This window comes from Globicephala melas, chromosome 7, assembly GCF_963455315.2.
Source record: "Globicephala melas chromosome 7, mGloMel1.2, whole genome shotgun sequence".
Lineage (NCBI taxonomy): Eukaryota > Metazoa > Chordata > Mammalia > Artiodactyla > Delphinidae > Globicephala > Globicephala melas.
Window position 1 is genome coordinate 37,813,912 of NC_083320.1, and position 23,820 is coordinate 37,837,731.

At 39.7% G+C, this 23,820-nt stretch overlaps 1 protein-coding gene and 1 pseudogene across 7 annotated transcripts in view; one reads left to right on the forward strand and one right to left on the reverse strand.

Moving 5' to 3' along the window:
• The window catches only part of ANKRD44 (ankyrin repeat domain 44), a 317,233-nt gene that overhangs the window by 48,513 nt on the left and 244,900 nt on the right, over nt 1-23,820 (forward strand). The window lies entirely within an intron of this gene.
• Nucleotides 19,231-20,481, reverse strand: LOC115852700 (eukaryotic peptide chain release factor subunit 1-like; annotated as a pseudogene).

Genomic DNA, 23,820 nt, shown 5'->3' on the forward strand with positions numbered 1-23,820 from the left:
TACCAGATGAAGGAACAAGATAAAACCCGAGAAAAACAACTAAATAAAATGGAGATAGGAAATCTTCCAGAAAGAGAATTCAGAATAATGATAGTGAAGATGATCCTGGACCTCGGAAAAAGAATGGAGGCAAAGATCGAGAAGATGCAAGGAATGTTTAACAAAGATCTAGAAGAAGTAGAGAACAAAAGAACAGAGATGAACAATACAATAACTGAAATGAAAAATAGACTAGAAGGAATCAATAGCAGAATAACTGAGGCAGAAGAATGGATAAGTGACCTGGAAGACAGAAAGGTGGAATTCACTGCTGTAGAACAGAATGAAGAAAAAAGAATGAAAAGAAATGAAGACAGCCTGAGAGACCTCTGGGACAACATTAAACGCAACAATATTCACATTACAGGGGTCCCAGAAGGAGAAGAGAGAGAGAAAGGACCCGAGAAAATATTTGAAGAGATTATAGTAGAAAACATCCCTAACATGGGAAAGGAAATAGCCACCCAAGTCCAGGAAGTGCAGAGAGTCCAATACAAGATAAACCCAAGGACAAACAGGCTGAGACACATAGTAAAATTGGCAAAAATTAAAGACAAAGAAAAATTATTGAAAGCAGCAAGGGAAAAACGACAAATAGCATACAAGGGAACTCCCATAAGGTTAACAGCTGATTTCTCAGCAGAAACTCTACAAGCCAGAAGGGGAGTGGCATGACATACTTAAAGTGATGAAAGGGAAGAACCTACAACCAAGATTACTCTACCCAGCAAGGATCTCATTCAGATTCAATGGAGAAATCAAAAGTTGACAGACAAGCAAAAGCTAAGAGAATTCAGCACCACCAAACCAGCTCTACAACAAATGCTAAAGGAACTTCTCTAAGTGGGAAACACAAGAGGAGAAAAGGACCTACAAAAAGAAACCGCCCAAAGTTAAGAAAATGGTCATGGGAACATACATATCGATAATTACCTTAAACGTGAATAGATTAAATACGCCAACCAAAAGACAGGCTTGCTGAATGGATACAAAAACAAACCCATATATATGCTGTCTACAAGAGACCCACTTCAGACCTAGGGACACATACAGACTGAAAGTGAGGGGATGGAAAAAGATATTCCATGCAAATGGAAATCAAAAGAAAGCTGGAGTAGCAAGACTCATATCAGATAAAATAGACTTTAAAATAAAGAATGTTACAAGAGACAAGGAAGGACGCTATGTAATGATCAAGGGATCAATCCAAGAAGAAGATATAACAATTATAAATGTATATGCACCCAACACAGGAGCACCTCAATACATAAGGCAAATGTGAACAGCTATAAAAGAGGAAATCGACAGTAACACAATAATAGTGGGGGACTTTAACACCTCACTTACACCAATGGACAGATCATCCAGACAGAAAATTAATAAGGAAACACAAGCTTTAAGTGATACAACAGACCAGATAGATTTAATTGATATTTATAGGACATTCATCCAAAAATAGCAGACTACACTTTCTTCTCAAGTGTGCATGGAACATTCTCCAGGATAGATCACATCTTGGGTCACCAATCAAGCCTCAGTAAATTTAAGAAAATTCAAGTCATGTCAAGCATCTTTTATGACCACAACACTATGAGATTAGAAATGAATTACAGGGAAAGAAACGTAAAAAACACAAACACATGGAGGCTAAACAATACGTTACTAAATAACCAAGAGATCACTGAAGAAATCAAAGAGGAAGTCAAAAAACACCTAGAGACAAATGACAATGAAAACATGATGGTCCAAAACCTGTGGGATGCAGCAAAAGCAGTTCTAAGAGGGAAGTTTATAGCAATACAATCCTACCTCAAGAAACAAGAAAAATCTCAAAGAATCTAACGTTACACCTAAAGGAACTAGAGAAAGAAGAACAAACAAAACCCTAAGTTAGCAGAAGGAAAGAAATCATAAAGATCAGAGCAGAAATAAATGAAATAGAAACAAAGAAAACAATAGCAAAGATCAAAAAAACTAAAAGCTTGTTCTTTGAGAAGATAAAGAAAATTGATAAACCATTAGCCAGACTCATCAAGAAAAAGAGGGAGAGGACTCAAATCAATTAAATTAGAAGTGAAAAAGGGGAATTTACAACAGACACTGCAGAAATACAAAGTATCCTGAGAGACTACTACAAGCAACTCTATGCCAATAAAATGGACAACCTGGAAGAAATGGACAAATTCTTAGAAAGGTATAAACTTCCAAGACTGAAGCAGGAAGAAATAGAAAATATGAACAGACCAATCACAATAATGAAATTGAGACTGTGATTAAAACTCTTCCAACAAACAAAAGTCGAGGACCAGATGGCTTCACAGGTGAATTCTATCAAACATTTAGAGAAGAGCTAACACCCATCCTTCTCAAACTCTTTCAAAAAATTGCAGGGGAAGGAACACTCCCAAACTCATTCTATGAGGCCACCATCATGCTGATATGAAAACCAGACAAAGACACTATAGAAAGAGAAAATTACAGACCAATATCACTGATGAATATAGATGCAAAAAACCTCAATGATGCAGAAATCCTCAACAAAATAAATACTAGCAAACAGAATCCAACAACACATTAAAAGGATCATACACCATGATCAAGTGGGATTTATCCCAGGGATGTAAGGATTCTTCAATATATGCAAATCAATCAATGTGATACACCATATTAACAAATTGAAGAAGAAAAACCATATGATCATCTCAATAGATGCAGAGAAAGCTTTTGACAAAATTCAACACCCATTTATGATAAAAATTCTCCAGAAAGTGAGCATAGAGGGAAACTACCTCAACATAATAGAGAAACTCACAGCAAACATCATTCTCAATGGTGAAAAACTGAAAGCATTACTTCTAAGATCAGGAACAAGACAAGGATGTCCACTCTCACCAGTATTCAACATAGTTTTGGAAGTCCTAGTCACAGCAATCAGAGAAGAAAAAGAAGTAAAAGTAATACAGATTGGAAAAGAAGAGGTAAAACTGTCACTGTTTGCAGATGACATGATACTATACATAGAGAATCCTAAAAATGCCACCAGAAAACTTCTAGAGCTATTCAATGAATTTGGTAAAGTTGCAAGATACAAAATTAATGCATAGAAATCTCTTGCATTCCTATCCACTAATGATGAAAAATCTGAAAGAGAAATTATGGAAACACTCTCATTTACCATTGCAACAAAAAGAATAAAATACCTAGGAATAAACCTACCTAGGGAAACAAAAGACCTGTATGCAGAAAAGTGTAAGACACTGATGAAAGAACCTAAAGATGACACAAACAGATGGAGAGATATACACCATGTTCTTGGATTGGAAGAATCAATATTGTGAAAATGACTCTACTACCCAAAGCAATCTACAGATTCAATGCAATGCCTATCAGATTACCAATGGCATTTTTTTTTTACAGAACTAGAACAAATCATCTTGAAATTTGTATGGAGACACCAAAGACCCCGAATAGCCAAAGCAGTCTTGAGGGAAAAAAACGGAGCTGGAGGAATCAGACTCCCTGACTTCAGACTATACTACAAAGCTACAGTAATCAAGACAGTATGGTACTGGCACAAAAACAAAAACATAGATCAGTGGAACAAGATAGAAAGCCCAGAGATAAACCCACGCACCTATGGTCAACTAATCTATGACAAAGGAGGCAAAGACATACAATGGAGGAAGGATAGTCCTTCGGTAAGTGGTGCTGGGAAAACTGGACAGCTACATGTAGAAGAATGAAACTAGAATACTCCCTAACACCATACACAAAAATAACCTCAAAATGAATTTGAGACCTAAATGTAAGACCAGACACTATAAAACTCTTAGAGGAAAACCTAGGCAGAACACTCTTTGACATAAATCACAGCAAGATCTTTTTCAATCCACCTCCTAGAGTAATGGATTTAAAAACAAAAATAAACAAATGGGACCTAATGAAACTTCAAAGCTTTTGCACAGCAAAGGAAACCATAAACAACATGAAAAGACAATGTGGGAGAAAATATTTGCAAATGAATCAACGGACAAAGGATTATTCTCCAAAATATATAAACAGCTCATGCAGCTCAGTATTAAAGAAACAAACAACCCAATCCAAAAATGGGCAGAAGACCTAAATAGACATCTCTCCAAAGAAGACATACAGATGGCCAAGAATCACATGAAAAGCTGCTCAACATCACTAATTACTAGAGAAATGCAAATCAAAACTACAATGAGGTATCACCTCCCACCAGTTAGAATGAGCATCATCAGAAATTCTACTAACAACAAATGCTGGAGAGGGTGTGGAGAAAAGGGAACCCTCTTGCACTGTTGGTGACAATGTAAATTGATACAGCCATTGTGGGGAACAGTATGGAGGTTCCTTAAGGAACCTAAAAAAGAATTACCATATGACTCAGCAATCCCACTACTGGGCATATACCCAGAGAAAAGCATAATTCAAAAAAAGTCATGTACCACAATGTTCATTGCAGCTCTATTTACAATAGCCAGGACATGGAAGGAACTTAAATGCCCATCGACAGAAGAATGAGTAATGAAGATGTGGTACATATATGTACAGTGGAATATTACTCAGGCATAAAGAGGAACGAAATTGGGCCATTTTAGAGACGTGGATAGACCGAGAGACTTTCATATAGAGTGAAGTAAATCAGAAAGAGAAAAACAAATATTGGATATTAACACATATGTGGAACCTAGAAAATGGTACAGATGAACTGGTTTGCAGAGCAGAAATTGAGACACAGATGTAGAGAACAAACGTATGGATACCAAGGGGGGAAAGCGGCGTGTGGTGGGGGTGGTGGTGTGATGAATTGGAAGGTTGGGATTGACATGTATACGCTGATGTGTATAAAATGGGTGACTAATAAGAAAAAATAAGTAAACATTAAAAAAAAAAAAAGAATTGCTCTTTGAACAAAGGTCGCACCCACAGCAAAAGTGATTCACCTTATGATGAACAAGGCCCTGGGTTGCCTTTTCCATCACTTTAGCTCGTGTTTCCCAAAGTGCAGTTCCCTGTGGTGTGCTGAGGTGAACTACTCAGAGAGCTAAGCTTCCAAATTGATGGAGTTCAGTTCCAGGAAGGTTGGCCCCCCTGACTGGACATCTCGGGGACCCAGGTGGCATTTTCACTCTACCTCTCACCTCTGCTTCTATTTTCTTCATTTGCTGCCTTTCTGAAGACCACATTTCTTGTCTCCTCGGATTACATAGGGGGACACGTGACTACAGCTCCAGCCAAAGAGAGAGACGTCTTGCTCTCCATCTCCTCACATTCCCTGGATGGGGAACCTCCTGGTCCCCCCCTGGGCCTTGTGGTTCGGTTAACACGGTGAGGGCTTGGGGCAGCATATTGCACAAATGGCTCTCAGGAACTTGCTTTGTGGAGGTGGTTTGTAATTGGGAAGGGGAACATTTTGAATAAGGCAGACAATCTGATGGGTGTGCACTCCACTGGGTACACGAAGTGCTGTAATACATCTACTTCCTCCTTCTGGAGTATCCATTTTTCCTAGAGTTTTAGAAGAAACATTATTTGCTGTTAAAGCAAATGCATAAATACAACAGAGACTAAGATGGAACATACACAAGACATCTTAAGATAACCCCAAGGGAGAGTAATTTAATTTTGTATTTGGGATCTGCTCCTCTGCTGTTAGGATGCTTCAGTAGGATAGTTCAGGAAGCACCAACATTTCTGGCCGATTACAGGCGGGAGTTGAAAGCTTAACATGAAACCGTGGAGGAAGATACTGAGTGCTTTTACCTGTTTTAGTTCAATGAGGCCAGAAGATTTGCAGCCTGCGTATTATAGAATTGGATAGAGAATACTCCCACTGGGGGTGGCTGAGCTCAGAAACATTAATCTTTCAAGGAACCCCTGCTTATTAATATTGTTTCTGGAATGAGGCTGAATAATAAGACTGAGTCAGTGCAGGAGGCCACAGTTAACCCTTTTGCTTGTTGACTGTAGGACCACATAGTGTTGCCCTTGTCTGCCGAGTGTCCACCTAACATAGTGTGACTTTCTTTTTCTTGGCTACAGAAAGAAGATAAAACTCTAACCACAGGGCCTTTTCTCCACCCAGCTGAGGCTGCAGCTGAAGTGATTTTCTGTGATTTAAATACCTATGTGGAAATACGCTGGAGAGTTAGTAAAGCACTGACTTACGAAGGCTTCTGCATTAACATTCTTCTGGTTTTCAAGTGCATCCAAGTTTCTCTTTATATACATATGTGGAATACATACATATAGAATAACTGATATTCATAGAATAATGCAGAAATCAGCATTACTGAAGGCATTAATAAACTATCCACTGTGCTTTGGGACATCTTAGAATAAGATTCTAATAATGCCTGACAGCAAAGAGAATTCAAAAGGAGCCAGTGAATAAATGGGGAATGCCACCTAGGTTTTTTACGAATCCCCTTTCATTTTCTCCTGAAACATAAAAAATAACTTCCCCATAACATTAAGGAAAAGTTTGAAAAAATAAAATTACTTATGGTTGACTACCCTCATACAAGTTGATTTTGGTTATTTGTAAACAAGCAAACAAAGAAAAAACAATAACAAGCCCTTTGCAATAGGACTAAGGATTCCTGAACACTTCCTTCAGGAAGCACTATGAGGGTAAATTGGTACCAGTGTTGGTCCTGGATACCACGTGATCCTTACCTTACCTTGCAAAGGGCTGAGAGTCAAAAATGTTTGTCTCTGGCCTCTGCTCTTTCTTAGGTAAAAGATTAATTAAGAGTGTAAATTATCTTTCAAGAGCTTTTTCCAAAACACTACAGAAGTAAATGCAGATCTTTTGCTTAGCAGGATTTAAAATCAATTTAAGTATTAGCCTTATGGTTCTTGTTAAGAGTTAGTTTAAAATGAGAATTTTGCAGCTAAAAGATTTGGAAACTTGGGGAATATTTTAAAAGTATAGATTATTAGGCTGCAGCCCCGCAGATTTGGGGCATGGGGCGGGAATCTATATTTTTAAAAGGCTCTCTTAGTGATTCTGGTTTGAGAATAAATATTTAGGTAACAGAAGGAGATAAGAGGCAGAGTGGTAGAGTCTAAAAAAAGTGTTTATAACAATGTGCCTTATGCTTTTACTTTTTCTTTTTGTATTGAAGTATAGTTGATTTACAATGTGTTAGTTTCAGGGGTACAGCAAAGTGGTTCATATATATATATATATATTATATATAATATATATATACTTTTTCATATTCTTTTCCTTTACCGTAGGTTATTACAAGATATTGAATATAGGTCCCTGTGCTATACGTTAATCCCAAACTCCTAGTTTATCCTTCTTGCCCCTTTTTATGCCTTTTCTTTTTTGCTAAAAGATGATTGAAGAGTTTATTGTATATGTTGTTTTGAGGAGGCTTTTTTTTCCTCTTTATATACTTAAGGAAAACAAAATCTGAAGATACTGATTTTTTTTTCCCCTAGGAGTTTGCACCTACCTAGCAATTTTGGAATAAAAGCACAAAAGAAATCTTATAAAGGCTATTATCCCATAGTGAAAGAATGATTCTTTATCTGCAGAGTGTAGTTGACAATGAAAACAAGGATTGATGTATATATGTTAATATTACTCTTAGAATTTTTGAGTGTAGTGGTCTTAATATGTATCTTGGGGAAAAAAATTAGCAGTGGAAACATTCTTGTTCATATTTTTATCACTAAGATGGACAGTTATGCCTCAGTTGTTGAAATCTAGGAATTCTGGGAAACAAGCTGGAATTTGGGTTCACCCAAGTGTAAGTCTAGATAAACCAGTCATTTAGTCTGCATGCAGTTTGCAGAAATGAAATTAAGCCAACTTTGTTTTGGAATATGTGAATCACAACAGCACTAAAACCCAGAAAGATTAATGGGCAGAGAATAGGAACAGGTTTTTCACAGGAGGAAATACTTGCACACACGCCTATAGGGAAATGCTCCACTCCAAATCAAAGAAATGGAAGTAAAAAAGTAATGAGAAACCATTTTATGGCTACTTAATGAATACAAATATAAATAAAACAAAGCTAATGTGACCTGAGAAAATGAGTACATTCTTACATTTCTGGCAGCAATGTTAATAGCTCAGTTCTTTTTGAAGCCCATCGACAGTGGATGTAAAAAGTCATACAAATGGTCAGACCCTTTGACCTGGCCATTCCACTTCTTGGAACCTATTCTAAAGACAAACTGCTAAAGAATAAAAAAGCTATAAGAAAAAACCCCCATTTATTGTATTGTTATTTCTGATGGTGAAAAATTAGAAGGAATGTAGGTGGCCAACAGTCGAGAGATAAAACTGGAATTTTCTTTTAGCTATTCCAAATGATATTCAGGAAGACTGGAAATGAAAAAGATTTGGAAGAAAGCAAAGTAAAATGTATGTGTTTATATATTGTAATAAAATATGTAAGAAGATTATCAAGAAATAAACAGTTTTATTTTATGGTGTTGGCAATATATGTGAAATTTAAAACAAAAAATTTTAGCAATAAATAAAAGATATTTTAAGAGGAGCATTCTAAAGTGGAACGCTGGAATAATTTTTCTTCCTTCTTTGCCTTAATGCAGTAAAAATGGGTGAAATAAGATGCCTTTTATTTGAAATTTGAGGGGTTTTAAAACTTTTCTCCTTTTAAAAAAATATTTATTTATTTATTGGCTGCGTTGGGTCTTCGTTGCTGCACGTGGGCTTTCTCTAGTTGTGGCGAGTGGGGGCTACTCTTCATTGTGGTGTGCGGGCTTCTTGTTGCAGTGGCTTCTCCTGTTGTGGAGCACGGGCTCTAGGCGTGAGAGCTTCAGTAGTTGCAGCACACGGGCTCGTTAGTTGCGGCACACGGGCCCTAGAGCATGCGGGCTTCAGTAGTTGTGGCGTGTGGGCTCAGTAGTTGTGGTGCATGGGCTGTAGGGTGTGCGGGCTTCAGTAGTTGTGGCTCGAGGGCTCTAGAGCACAGGCTCAGTAGTTGTGGCGCACGGGCTTAGTTGCTCCACAGCATGTGGGATCTTCCTGGACCAGGGATCGAACCCGTGTCCCCTGCACTGGCAGGTGGATTCTTAACCACTGTGCCACCGGGGAAGCCCCTAAAACTTTTCTCCTTTTACTAGCTTACCACCCCAGATGAATTTTATAGCCACCTCAGTTGTCTTTTCTGCTTTAAAATTTTTGTAGCCACCCAAACCAAGCCTTTGCTGACTGTGGGGTCAGACTGTCTGGATTTCAGTCCTATTTCTATCACTTACCTGGAGAAACTATATGACCACTCTGTGCTTTGGTTTCCTCATCTGGAAAATGGAGATAATAATGGCCTCTAACTGGTGAGAACTAAATGATATAATGTATAAACAGTGCATAATAAGGTGAGTGGTACTAAAAGCATTCAATAATATAAGCTATTCTTTATCCATCTTTGGAAGTGACTCTTGATTGCCCATCCCGCTTTCTCCTTTGTTAACAGAATCCCAATTTTGTTCAGGCATCCGGCTGCAATGTGCCCAACCCCAGGGGATGAATGAAGACCTCTTAGCAGATCATGGCAATGCTATTCCCATTTGGCACAAATTCGTTTAGAAGGGGTCATGTGACTTCATTCTGGTTCAGGAGATTTATTGGAAGACTGGAGGCTTCTGGGAAAGATATTTCTCCCTTATAAAAAAGAGAGAAGTTCAGGGAGTACATACTCCTTACCTCTCCCTGCCTCCAGTGTTCCTACTTTGGACATTCTTGTGTGATGATGTGTTGTTTGGAGCTTTTGCCACCATTTTGCAATCATAAGGAGGTGATCACCAACTACCAAAGATGCAGAGCAAAAGGATGACATCACTGAACCACTGACCTACTCAGGCTAGAACAACCTACCTCAAAAGGTTTTGCTAAGAGATATATAAATGTCCAGATTGCTTAAGCCAATTTTAGTTGTTTTTTCTGATGTTTGCAGCTGAAAACATCCCAACTGATAGATAAGTTTAACTGTCATTGTCTAGTGTAGTGATTTTAAAATTATGCCACCAAAAGAAATTGTTTTTCATGAGTAGATTAAAATTTCTGAAATAAGTCAGCATTCTCCTATTAGTGTTTTATTATAGGTGCAGATTTTCATTATGGAAAGAATACTTTTAGAATTTAACCTTAGTTAATACCTATCGTATATTTTGGGCCTAGAAACATCTTTGAAAACTACTTTGATAATAAAAGTGAAATGTATGTGGACTTGTATGCTTTTAATTATCCACATGAAAAATATCCTCAAAATAAATACTGTAGTGATGTAGACATTTTGGTGAGAATGAATGTAAACCTGTAACTCGACAATTGATGATCCAGCTGCAGCTGTGATAGGATTATGGCTTAAATATTTTGAATATCTGTTTAAAAATAAACTTTAGTGCAGCTGATGAAGAGATTATGTGTTTTAATGGTTGTGTTTGCTTAAATTACATATCTAAAACAAATAGGAAGTTGTGTTTTCCCTTTGCTCTGTCATAAAAACTTTTTTTGTTTCCCAGCATACTGTTTGAATAAAAGTATGCTGGTGGCCACTTGATTATTCCACACATAGAGCAAAATTGGGAAGTTCTTCCTCTTTCATAATGTGAATCTTGTCCTCTTTTAAGAAGGTTAAATTGATAAAAATTGTCAAATATGTTTTCTATTGGGATTTTTATAATCAAAGTGAGTTTTAGACCACATTTTTCTTACATATTATGTAATTTTCAAGAATAATAAACTTTCTCCTTGTATAACTAAAAATGTTAGTTCTCCCTAAGCAAAAATTTTCTCAATTCCAGCACCTGCCCCGTCATTCCTCAAAGTACATATACATCAGTACTTCCCTCCAAGTGGACACCACATGCTCTCTCTGCTTTGAGTTCCTTTTCATCATCCCAGAGATCCTTCTTCATCTGTAGCAAAGATCTGCTCCCATAATATTCCACCATTGCCAATTGGTCCCTGTGTTAGTCATGGTTCTCCAGAGAAACAGAACCAATGGGATATATATATATATATATATATATATATATATATATATATATATCTCAATCACACACACACACTATTTTTTTAATATATATATAAATTATCCATATATATATGATCTATCTATATGGCATTTTTAATAAGGAATTGGTTCACATGATTATGGAAAGTCCAAAATCTGCAATGTGGGCCAGCAGCCTGTATACCCAGGGGAGCTAATGCAGCTCTCACTGGAATGGCTGCAGCTCCAGTCCCAAGGTAGTCTGCTGGAGAATTGCCCCTTGCTTGGGGAGGCTGGTCTTTCTGCTCTATTCAGGCCTTCAGCTGATTGGGTGCGGCCCACCAGCATTATGGAGGGCAATCTGCTTTACCCAGAGTTCATCCATTTAAACATTAATCTCATCCAAACACACCCTCCAAATTGACACATAAAATTAACCATCACAGTTCCCCTCCCATCCCCCTCCCCAGGTTGAAGGTAATGAGGCTCTGCTCTCTGCTCTTACTGCAGCATTGGGTAGGAAGCCAGGAGGGACAAGTGTGGATGTTGCTACTTTCTTCTTTTCTGCTTCTGGGTTGTTCAGGTATTTTGGGGAGCAGGGAGGAGGAGGGGGGACAAGGAGGAGGAAGGGACCCTGTCCAGAACCATTACTTAGCATGTACAGTTGATGGAGCCAATGTCTTAAGCCCGCAGAAACCTGTTGCCAGCCGTTTCCTGGTTCTTCTTGGGTGCCTCTGCTCCTCAGCTTGGACTCTTGTACTAAGTTGGTCAGAACCTTTCTTTATCATGGAAGAGGCTGTATGTAGAGGGAAAGGTCTGTTAGAAAATAACTGCTCTTCACACCTGGGACCCTCAGGCTGGACTTGGAGAGAGAAGACTTGGTTTCTTGTCTTTTGTGTGGTTTTGGGTACATTACTCATCATCTTTGCACTCAAGTTTCCTCCTCTGCCAAATGGGGAGAATAATAAGGCCTCAGAACGTTGCCATGGGGATGATGTCGGAGGTTATGTGTAAGTGGTTTGTATCCTGTGAAGTACTGTATGAATTAAGTTTGGGTTTTTAGTTTATCCTACTTGTTGGCACCAAGCAAAACCTAATTTATATAAAGCAATCGATTTTGCTCTAGGTACTCAGGACTACTGCCAGTATGATTGCCCTATGATAGATTTGATAAATTTTCTTTCAAGGAAAAAAAAGGTGTATTGTAAGGAGTTTGTTTCCTGGATTGGGGATCCATATTCAACAACCATGCCCCACCCTCGTGTGACTTGTAACACGTCTGGGTGTAGATGTGTTACCGCTGCCTTGCTTGGAAGCCCTTGCTGACAGTGAGGAGATGAATAATTAACCTAACACGTTCTTGTGCAATTTCTTTGTTGCCTGGTGTCATGTTCAAAGATTAGATTTCCTGGGAAGACGCTGAAACAATTTTTTCCCCGTGACATTGAAAATAAGGACCATGTTTGAATGAAATAAAAACTGACTGATCATTCATTAGCTTGGACATTTCATTCAATCAACACGAATTCATCCCGAGGACTGCATCGTGCTGTGCCAGGTAGTAAGGAAGAAACGAAAGGGAAGAGATGGAAATAAGACTGGAAAGATACGGAGATGCTTGATGGCGAGGCCGGAGAGTTTGGATTTTATTTTGTTGGTGTTAAAACATGGGGGTTGTGAGTGTTTTGCTGTATCCTAGCTGTGTAATTTTGGGTAAATTATGAAACTACTCTGTGCCTCAATTTCTTCATCTGTGAAATGGAAAGAATGAGAATATAGCTCAGAGCACTGTAGTGAGGATGAAATGAGATAATGCACGAAAAGCCCTTAACATAGTGCCTGACCCTGAGGAGCTGCTGTAGGCGTTCGAGCTCTAGAAAATATGTGTCGGGAAGCAAATCTGGCAGCAGCGTGAGGGTAAGGTGCTACAATGGGAAGGGCTGACAAGGGTGGTAATGGGGAGACTGTTACAGTAAAAGCGGGATACTTGGCAGCACCAGGGGCCCAGGAATTCAAGCTCCCTTTGTAGGCTGGCTGGGCGGAATGGCTTAAGAATGTAGGAATGGTTTCTGTGCGGCAGGGCATAGTTATTCGTGGCCTTATAACTGGACTTCATATTTTGCCTGTTCTCTTCCTTCCTTTTCCTTCCTCAAAGCCTGGCCTTCATCAGGGCTCATGTGGCTGCATTGTGTTCACGTTCCTGATGTCATTTTCTGGTTTGGGGACAGAACAAAACAGTAGGAATGGAGCATTGGGGGAGAATCCAAAATACTCCTCCCTTTTCCCATTTTTTTCCCCTGTGTTTTCTATTTCCATTTCAATGAGATAAAAGAGGTTGCATGATAATCTGAGTGCCATATTAGGGAATATATTTTATTTCTCTTGCCTTCCTAGTTTTTAAAATGTTCCTGGAGGAATTTAGGTACAACTTTGATTTGAATGGCCTCGGTGCTTTTAATTATTCCTGAACGGGAAGACATTCCCGTGTCCTTAGGAGTCACAGTCAGTTGTGATGCTCCAGCTGCCTCCTGACTCGAGTGATGAGTACAGAATCGTCGTGCTGATTCTCACGGGGCAGCCCAGCAACTGCTACCACTGTTACGAAAAATAACTCCACAAACAACTTTGCTCTCAAGTTTCCTCTTCCCCTTGACCTGATAAAAAACTATAGCAAACAGCCTCTTTATTTTGTAAGGTAAATGAGCACCCTTGAGTTAATCTGTTTTGTAATTGGGACATTTCCATAGATTTTCTTAAAACAAGCAGTGTGTGTAGCCAACCTGTGGGTAGCCAGCCTTCAAGCTTGGCTACCCACAGACTTACCCACCTATCCATGTATTTTTACCAGGAATGGAGTGATCAATCATCTTGATAGAGCAGGGGGTTAGCTGAAGAGATAATGTGCGTCACTGCTTGAGATGTGGAGGTGGCTTTCTTTAAAAAATTGTCAAGCCAAAACTTTGTTGAGGGTAGAAAGCAAATAGTAAATAGTCTCTGTACATGTTGTCATTTCCCCATTTTCTGTTTTTCTATCTCCTCAGCAACCGTTTCAATGAACATAAGAGACACACACGGTATTCTGTCCCACCTCTATCCTGACATATGCCTGGTGGCAATGAATAGAAATGCTTATTAGCAAATAATATTAGAAGTGTTCTAAATTCTTCAGAAAGATGGGAGTAAATAAAAATTACTGCCCGCTGCTTAGATACTGACCAATCTGAGGCTGACACATTCTTCTTATCTGCTAAATTAGTAAGAGAGTGGGAAGCAATTTTCTCCTAATGCCATTGTATCCCTTGATGTACAGATTTATCTCAATTTTCCCATTATACCATGGGTAGTTGCTTAAGAGAGTTGTGCCCAAGCATTTAAACAATTACCCTGTTTTTTAATGTGGCTGCTGACATGAGCTATTAAGAAACTTGAAACTTTAACAGCAGCTGCTTCCTTTGTCATTTATAGCCACCTAAGTTGTTCTGAATTTCTTTTCATTTTTAAGATGTGGCTCCCATGTGTGAGAAGCATTTGGTTATTTTGATATTTTTGCCTTGGAGTATACAATGTCAATGACTTCGCTAACTTTTATACATAGGTCATTTCATGTCTGTGTTCGTGGGTGACATAACAATAGTTCTGTGCCTATTCATAGTGCTGTTTGATTTCTTAACTCCCTTGTTTTGGGCCCACAAATATTTCCTCTTTGTATGTTTTCTTGGCCTTCATTTATTTGTTTTAACAAGTGAGTTTTAGGAAGCCCCAAATAGCTTGAACTTATTAACATTGATTCAATTAACACAAAATTTAGAGTTCAGGCCCAAGTTTCTCTTACTTATAAAACAATTTTTTTTTCTTTTTTTTCGGTCTTAAAAAGAAGTTGTACTTCTGAGGCACTGGATTCCTTGTTTCTTAGGCTCTCTAGGAATCCTTTTTTTTTTTTTTTTTTGGTGGTACGCGGGCCTCTCACTGTTGTGGCCTCTCCCGTTGTGCAGCACAGGCTCAGAGGCCGTGGCTCACGGGCCCAGCCGCTCCGCAGCATGTGGGATCTTCCTGGACCAGGGCACGAACCCGCGTCCCCTGCATCGGCAGGCGGACTCTCAACCACTGCACCACCAGGGAAGCCCTCTAGGAATCCTTTTGCGCTAGTCTTACAGACTTTCTTGCTGCTGTTGACATCGTAAGACAAATTCAGTAGTGTGAACTAGAAACACATTGCATATTTAGTGAATATATGTGTGTAGTAAACACTCAAAAATGGTAGACTTAGTTTATTTTTGTTTTGCTTTGGTTTGATTTGTGGAAATTTATTCCTCTAAATGGCTTTTCTAGTATGGTGGTGTGGGTCCACTTTCATCATTGGAATTCTTGCTCAGTGAAATTGAAGGAAATCTCAGCACTTTCTAGAAACTCTGTTCCAGCAGAGCTGTAATTAGAGCAGGGCAATATTATTTCCCTGAGCAAATAAGTTTGCTGCTTATTTGGCTAGTCACAAAATTTAGGCCTCTTTATTCAGGTCTCGAAGCAAAGGAACTTGTACCTATTTGTGGCCCTTCCATGTGTGGTTAACCTGGTGGACTGAGAATTTCCACACTGGGGCTTCCAGCTGACATAATTTCCCTGGGTTCCTCCCGTTTGAATTGTAGAGAGACTACACAGAGGTTTTCTGGTCTCATCGTGGGAGATGACATAAATAGAAGCATGTCCTTTGCCTCCCTTGATGGGTGAATCAAGTCCCAAAGTCTGCCTACATTAGAGTGTCCTGTTGACCATTCTTGACCTTCCCCCTAGCTGAGAGGAAGGGGGTCATTCCCAAAACTGTCTGAAAACATTCCATGGGAAGAATAGCCTGGAGGGGTTAGAAGAAGAGTTCTTTTCTTCATGGTGAACCTGGAGAGGTGGCTTTGCTAGTTTAACCTAGTCACTGTGGTTGTAACTGGGGACAGAAACGCCTTAACAAGTAAGTGGTTTGTAGAATTGCTGAAGATGGACTTTGATGCCTGGCTCCTCCTGTCTCTTTTGCTAAACGTGGCATAACTGGAAACGTAGGAAGCCTTAGGACCAAGCATACTGAAATTGTTTTCTTTTGGCCAGAATTAGAATTTGGTTTTACTTTTCTGGATAGTCCAAGTTACCATGATTATCAAACTGAAAATAAGACAAAGCAACAGATCATATCATAAAATATTTGCTACGTAGGTCTGTTATAACTTTAGTTTCTCTATGCTAATTTTTCTCTTTCTAATTTTATAAATAGTATTAGATTTATTTAGATAATAACCTGCTAAAATAACTAATCATGAAGAAGGACATGCTTTCATGGAATTCTCCAAGAATAATCATGTATTTCCCAGTATGTAATAAGCATTTAATAACTTGATGAAAGAATGAATGATAGAGTTTAAGGGTCTATTGATGACGTTTTATTTCCAATTCAAGTTTTTATATATAGGGTACTGTTACAAAATAAATCAAGAGGTTATATTTAAAGGAGATCTTTTAAATGATTGGGGGAAAAAGCACAGTAGCATAAATGTATATTTTTATATTGATATTGTACAAGTATTTTTATTATGTTTGCAGGCTTTAGTTTATTTATTAGCTCATAGTGGGAAGACCTTTGAAGAGTTTCTTTTCCTCTTTCAGGCTACTGGAACTATGTAGTGAATCATCAAAATAAATTCTTCCTTTTTATTACTCCTACATTAGAACCTGGCATACTGGAGGTATACAGTAAATCTTGAAGAACAATAAGCACCTCTGTTTCTTAAAAGAAAGAAAAAAAATCTCCCTTTCAGTTACTTCTGATTTTTAAAAATATTAAAACAATATAGATTCAAATGTTAGTTTTTCTTTCTCATCCTTAACTTTTTTCAGATTGTAAAAGCAATTCATGATAGAGAATTTAGAGATACAGAGAATTAAAATTACCTGTAAACTTTATTACCCAGAGACAGCCCTGTTTAATCTTGATACATTTCTTTCCATTCTAGTATGTTGCCACCATATAAGATGAACAAGAGTTGAAGTAGAAGATCTGTCTACTGTGCCCCTCCTGGAGATCCATAATGCATATTGGCAATATTAAAGGCTCTGAGAAGGTCTGCAGGAAAGAAACCTTTCAGTTAGTGTTTCCTAAGCGTATTTGACTCCTAGCACTGTGTGTGTTTGTGTGCGTGCGGGCGCATGTGTAATGCCTATTGGCATCTTCACACATTGACAGATTTAATTCTATTTTCCTTTTCTCCTTTTAAGTCCTGAGCTTTTCTGACAGACTTCCCTGGCAATGGGAAATTCTCCTCTAATTTTTCAGACCTGATGTCTTGGTACACCTCAGAAACAGGACCGAGATTCAGAAAGAGAAAATTTGTCCTGGAAAGGAGGAGTAATCTTCAATTGCATGACCATTGTGGGCTGTATAACATGATTTTGCATACCTCCAGTCCAAAAAATCAAATTTATTCATGGTCAAGAGGATGTTTCTGAGTCTTTGCCAGCTGTGGATTATGTATCTGGGGAAAGCTGATGGAGAGGCCTTTGATCACAGGCGGGCTTGTTGTAGAATTTCCTGACTGCAAAGAGCAGACAGTTACTTTTAAGAGAGGATGGGTGTGTGTTAGGGTGGGCTGGAGAATGGGCCAGAAAATTGTGAGGTTTGGTTATTATGCAGTATACCATGTCCTCGGATCTGTCTTTCTGAGATGACTTATCTGCAGTAAAACATTACCACATGCTGCTGTGGTTAATCAAAAAAACTTACTTTAAAACTGCTGTAGCCACACTAAATCTAAACTGGGCACAAAGCGTTGTTTCTCTCAGAGAAGGACTCGCTGGAAACAAGTGAGGTCGAATCTAGCAATTTTGTAAAGGTTTCCTTTACGCTTCTAGCAACTGTCACTGGTGTCACTAGCTTGCCGTTTTTAGAACAGTTTCGGGGATTCCCATCTTGCTTCTTGCCCAGCTCTTCCTCTTAATTTCTGAAATACCTCGAGTTTAGTAGTTGAAGTCCGACCAACTTTATTTTTGCAATACGCGGGCCTCTCACTGCTGTGGCCGCTCCCGTTGCGGAGCACAGGCTCCGGATGCGCAGGCTCAGCGGCCGTGGCTCACGGGCCCAGCCGCTCCACGGCATGTGGGATCTTCCCAGACCGGGGCATGAACCCGTGTCCCCTGCATCGGCAGGCGGACTCTCAACCACTGTGCCACCAGGGAAGCCCTCTTTTTTTTTTTTTAAGAAGGTACCAATCTGGTTTGACTTACCTGTTGAGTATATTTTTCTATGTAAGTTTTATTCCATAATTAACAATTCAACCGTTGGTATTTTAGGAAATGCAGAAGTCATATGACCCCAAATGCATATATTATAACGGAGTGTGTTTGAGAGATTAGCAGAAAAATGAAAAGCCCCTCTTCTGACTGAAAACCCACATTGAAGCCATTTGAGAAGAATTAGACTGATTGTATTTGGTATTTTTTTCTCCAATATTCACCACATATATTTCCTCTTATGCAGTCTAATCTGAGGATGCCATGTAAATGGGTCACTGTGAAATGCAGCAATTTAATTTTTCTCCAGTCGAACGATCTCATTTCTATTAACTTTTGAAGGTTTACAGCAGTGAAAGTATTTTTGCTTCTATATATGAAGTTTAAAAACATCATTTTTTTTTCATAAAATACAAGAGCAGCCAATTTCACTGTCGAATAAAAATAAAAACTAGGATTTAAAAATTAGCCCAGGGCTTCCCTGGTGGCGCAGTGGTTGAGAGTCCGCCTGCCGATGCAGGGGACACGGGTTCGTGCCCCGGTCCGGGAAGATCCCACATGCCGCGGAGCGGCTGGGCCCGTGAGCCATGGCCGCTGAGCCTGCGCGTCCGGAGCCTGTGCTCCACAGCGGGAGAGGCCACAACAGTGAGAGGCCCGCGTACCGCAAAAAAAAAAAATTAGCCCAAAGTGGCATTTAGGAACTTAGCTGTAGGCTGCTGTGCTGATACCATGACAAACCAAAGTATAGGGCTGGGTCAGGTTTTGCTTCGGTTTTCTTTTCAGTATCCAGTGCTCGTGGATTAAGTTCTAGAAATGTTCCAATTGTAAGGCAGGGATCTGTTTGGATTCCATCATGGGTATGTTCCTTGGGTTGGATGCTGGAGGGTGAGGCACGTTTCGCCAGACCCGTGTCAACTACCTAGTAATCATCAAAGTCAAAAAATTCATTGTCTCCTCCTTGGTATTCCATTCCCTGGAAATCTGCTCGGTACTGCAGGATACCTCCAATTGCACCAAATCCTTTCACAAACTGGGATCCTTCTTGTGCCTTATCTGCGACAATTTCCAACATAGCTCCAAATTTTTTTTTATAGTTGTCAGCAAACCATTCCAACAGGGGCATCATGCTCATGTTCTTGTCGTGTCTGTCTGTAAAATGAGATTTATCCTTCTCTTTCTCTGGAGTTGATAGAAAATTTTGTCCTCTTCTGTGCTTTGCCAGTGAGCAACATCTCTCTGGCTGATGTCATCAAAGTATCGCTCTATTAATTTCTTCTCTTGAATGAGCTTCACGTTGGAGAGGACTTCAGTAGATATCTCAATACCTTGGTTGAATCCACTTTTACCACCGTAGGATGTATCAACTAATTTAAAAACTTTTGATAGTAACCTCTGATCAAACATATCAGATAGACTTAGTTCAGTTTTAGTCAGCTGATCCAGCTAAAACGAGACCAGTCACATTCACTTTGTCCCCAGAAATAAACAGCTGCCCCGCAGTCTGAGCTACTTTCCAGATAGAGTTAGGTCACTTCCCATTCTTAACTGGGCAAGATGCAGGCTGGTTGACCTCCTCCACCATATTTCTTTGGGAGAGCCACAGTGAATTTGTGCAGGACTTCTCTTGTATTTCCTTGGAGTGTGCCAAAAAGTCACCACTACCATCTGTTACAATGATGCCAGCTGGCTGTCTTCTGGAAGCAGTGCTGTAAGAGCCTCTGGATGGAATTGGTTGTCCCACAAATACAGTGACGTATCAATTGGTTTGAAAGGTTCAAAGTCAATGTTTCTTTTCCTTTCCCTCTTCTGTTACAGTTGTAGCACGGTAAACTACCAGGCCATTTGGATGTACTTCTTTATAAAACTTGAGTCTTTGTTGTACAGATGTAATGGCTCCCAGGACTGAAAGGCGGTTTGCTCGTAACTTAAAGTAACTTAAAGTTTGCTAGTAACTTAAAGTAACTTAAAGTTTGCTAGTAACTTAAGGTAACTTAAAGTAACTTAAAGTTCCAAACTCCTCTGCTAACATTTTTGCCACTCTTGAAATCTGGTCTTTGGGAGGGATGGTCAGTGATATCATGCCTGTGCCTTTGCTGCGGGCGGCCTCCAAGCTCTTAATGAGCTTCCTACCCTTCCAGGTCTCCATGTTCCTGTCGGCAGCGCTGGGGTCATCTGCTGTGTTCTCGCTGCCTTCTCCCTCAGGGCCCACTCTTTGGTGGCACTTGTTTGTTCATATCAAGGCTCGAATTACATTCCGTTGTTGGGCATACAGGTTTCTTTCTCCCATTTGGTTGGTCTTACTTGCTTAAATGACATTCATTTGAGGAGGGACCTGCTGTTACCAGGAACAGCAGACGAGATCCCCTCAAATATTTTTGCAATTTGTGGCAGAAACTACTGATTGTCTCCCAGTATCCAGCCTTCCTTTCTTTGTTATTAATATAAACTTCTTCTAGAATACAGACTATATTTTCTAGCTTCCCTTGCCTCTAGGTATGGCTGTATGACTGCATTCTGACTAAAGGACTTACGTGTGAGATTTCTAGAAAGGGGGAAGCCTTTTTACCTCTTTCTTTCTTACTGATGTCTAGAATTGGATGGGATGGCTGGACTTGAGCAGCCTTGATGGATCATGAAGTAGAAGCATGAAGTAGAGGCTAAGGAGAGGTTTGCAGCAAGATAGATGGAACCTGGGTCTTCTCATTGCAGATCACTGTAGCAGTCCTGGGTAACTTCGTATTTAGACCTTGTTTACAGTGAGGGAGAAATATGCATCTATCTTGTTTAAGCCACTGCTGTTTGGGATTTTCTGAACTACACTGCTGAACCTAATCTATCATATTATGCTATCCTTAGGACTAAACCAGTTCTTTGTCAGGGTCATGACCATAGCATAGATCAAGATAAACTAAATTCGCCAAGAAGAATCTACTTACTAGCACTATGTCAAGCTGATTGATCAGACAGTTTTCAGAACACTATTTTCTTCACTTCATCGTTATTTGGCCTGACCATTTATATGGCAGGGTGTCAGGACATGATGGGGTTTGCTTACTAAATTCATTCAGCAAATTGAGTGCCTACTATATTCCAGGCATTGCGTTAGGCTCCAAGAATCCAGTGAAAGCAAAACAGCCATAGTCTCTGTTCTGACAGGGCTTAGAGTCTGGTGTAGAAAGACGGATATTAGTCAAATAACACACACAGTTACATAATTACTCTACAGACTGATAAGTGCTCTGAGGGAAAAGCACAGGAAGCTGCAAGAACCTGTGTAACAGGGGAATCTCATCTAGATAGGACAGTGGTAGGGTGGTGAGGGAAGGGTGTTTTGGACAAGGGCCTTTTGAATTGAGATCTGGAAGGTGAATTGGATTTAACTAGGTGAGGAAGAGTGTATAGAATGTTCTAGACAGAGGGAATTGTGCAGAAGCTGTGAGAAGGGAGAGGGCTGATGCATTTCAGGAGTGGAAGGGAAGCCACTGCATTCCCGTGCATTACTGGTGCACAGTAAATAAGGGAAAACGGCGGGAATAAACTAGGCTTATTTGGTAAGGATGTCACTTTTGTAAGGAATTAAGTATTATCTTTTATTACGATATTATTGTAGAGGATCTGATCACTTAATTCCAAATCTATCACAAGATAGATAAAACAATCAGACCTTTTGTATCTTTGGAGGTGATGCTCTGGGACATGTAATTAAGCTCCAGGTTTTTCTGCATGATTCTCTTTTGCAGTGATTTATATATTGTTTATCAACTGTCGTTTAGACATTTGCACAGGTGGACAGTAGGCACAAACAGAGCCAGCATTAAAGACATCACACCCATTGATGCTTCTAATGAGAACATTAATGCTGTGAGATATTTTTAATGAGCATAGGCTCCCTTGAATAGAGCTTCATTCCTAAAAAAAAAAAAGGGAGAGGACCAGAGTGGCTTGAATGCAAGTGAGTTGATAAGTCTCGTTTTTTGAGAAAAATATTGCTGAAATGGTACCCTTTTTTTTTTTTTTTTTTTTTGCGGTATGCAGGCCTCTCACTGTTGTGGCTTCTCCCGTTGCGGAGGCCCTCTCTGGATGCGCAGGCCCTCTCTGGATGCGCAGGCCCAGCGGCCATGGCTCACAGGCCCAGCCGCTCCACGGCATGTGGGATCTTCCCGGACCGGGGCACGAACCCGTGTCCCCTGAATCGGCACGCGGACTCTCAAACACTGCGCCACCAGGGAAGCCCTGAAATGGTACCTTTTAAGTTAATGCTACTGAAAGTAAAAACAGCAGAGGCAGGAAAATATTTGTTTTCCAAACACATTTTATTTATAGGTTGGTGAGTTCTTAGAAAAGATGATTTAATAATTGATCCCTTCTTTGTTTTGAACAAATATAGTGTTTGGTGCCTTTCTTAAGCGCCGTAACTAGTACTGAAACATTCAAGAGTGCAGTACTATATGAGAACAAAGGTCTATTCTTAGGGGAAAAAATCAGCTATTATATGACACTCACAATCGATGGCAAGCAACTTAAAGAAGTCGAATTTGCTCCAAAAATGAGTCTGTGCTGCCTCTCATCAGCTCAGTTCTACACTGTTGCCATCTTTGCTGCTGCCAAGCCATCAAAGAACACTTTGTTTTGCCTATTTCCTTGGCTTCTAGTGAGAGACAGTCAGTAATGTCTTGCTTCTCTCGATTTTCCCTCTAGTATTTCTGAATGCTGCTATGCCTTTGCTGCTTCTGTAAGTCATTTTAATTACAGTATAGTGTATTTCTTCTTACCATGTGCTCCGTACAAACTTGGACTTGATGTGGTACAGCAGTTCTCTTTTTCTCATAGCTACTGTAAAATTTCTTCCTTCCTTCCTTCCTTCCCTCCTTCCTTCCTTCCTTCCTTTCTTTCTCTCTCTCCCCCCTCCCTCCCTCCCCCTCTTTCTCTCTCTCTTTCCTTTCTTTTCTTTTCTTTCTTTCTCTTTCTTTCTTTCTTTCTTTTCTTTCTTTCTTTCTTTTTCTTCCCTTCCTTCCTTCCTTCCTTCCTTCCTTCCTCCCTCCCTCCCTCCCTCCCTCCCTCCCTCCCTCCCTCCCTCCTTTATTTTTTTAGTCATTTGTTGAGGGGAGATATTGGCAGTTTGGGGCTTAGATCGAGGCTACCTTTGTGATGAATGGAGAAAGAAAATTGAAACTTATTTAAAAGCTCCATTAAAGGGATATATAGATAGACAACACTTCTGTCCATAGAGTTGAAAGAAACGACTAGGCCCTTTGCCTGATAAGGCTCAACATTGTAAGAATCAGCGAACACAAGAAATCTTTTGTAATATCCTCTTTTTATTGGCCTACAGAAATACTTTTTGCGTATGTTCTCCTGTTGCTCCTTTTTTTCAATGTGTTCAGGCTCTACTATTGATTAGCTGGGGAGGTGGGTTCAGTTGTTCAGATACTTGTGAACGCTTTCAAGGTAAGAACGATGTGTCTTCTTAATCTGCTCTTAACTTAGGCAACAGACACACAGTAGATGC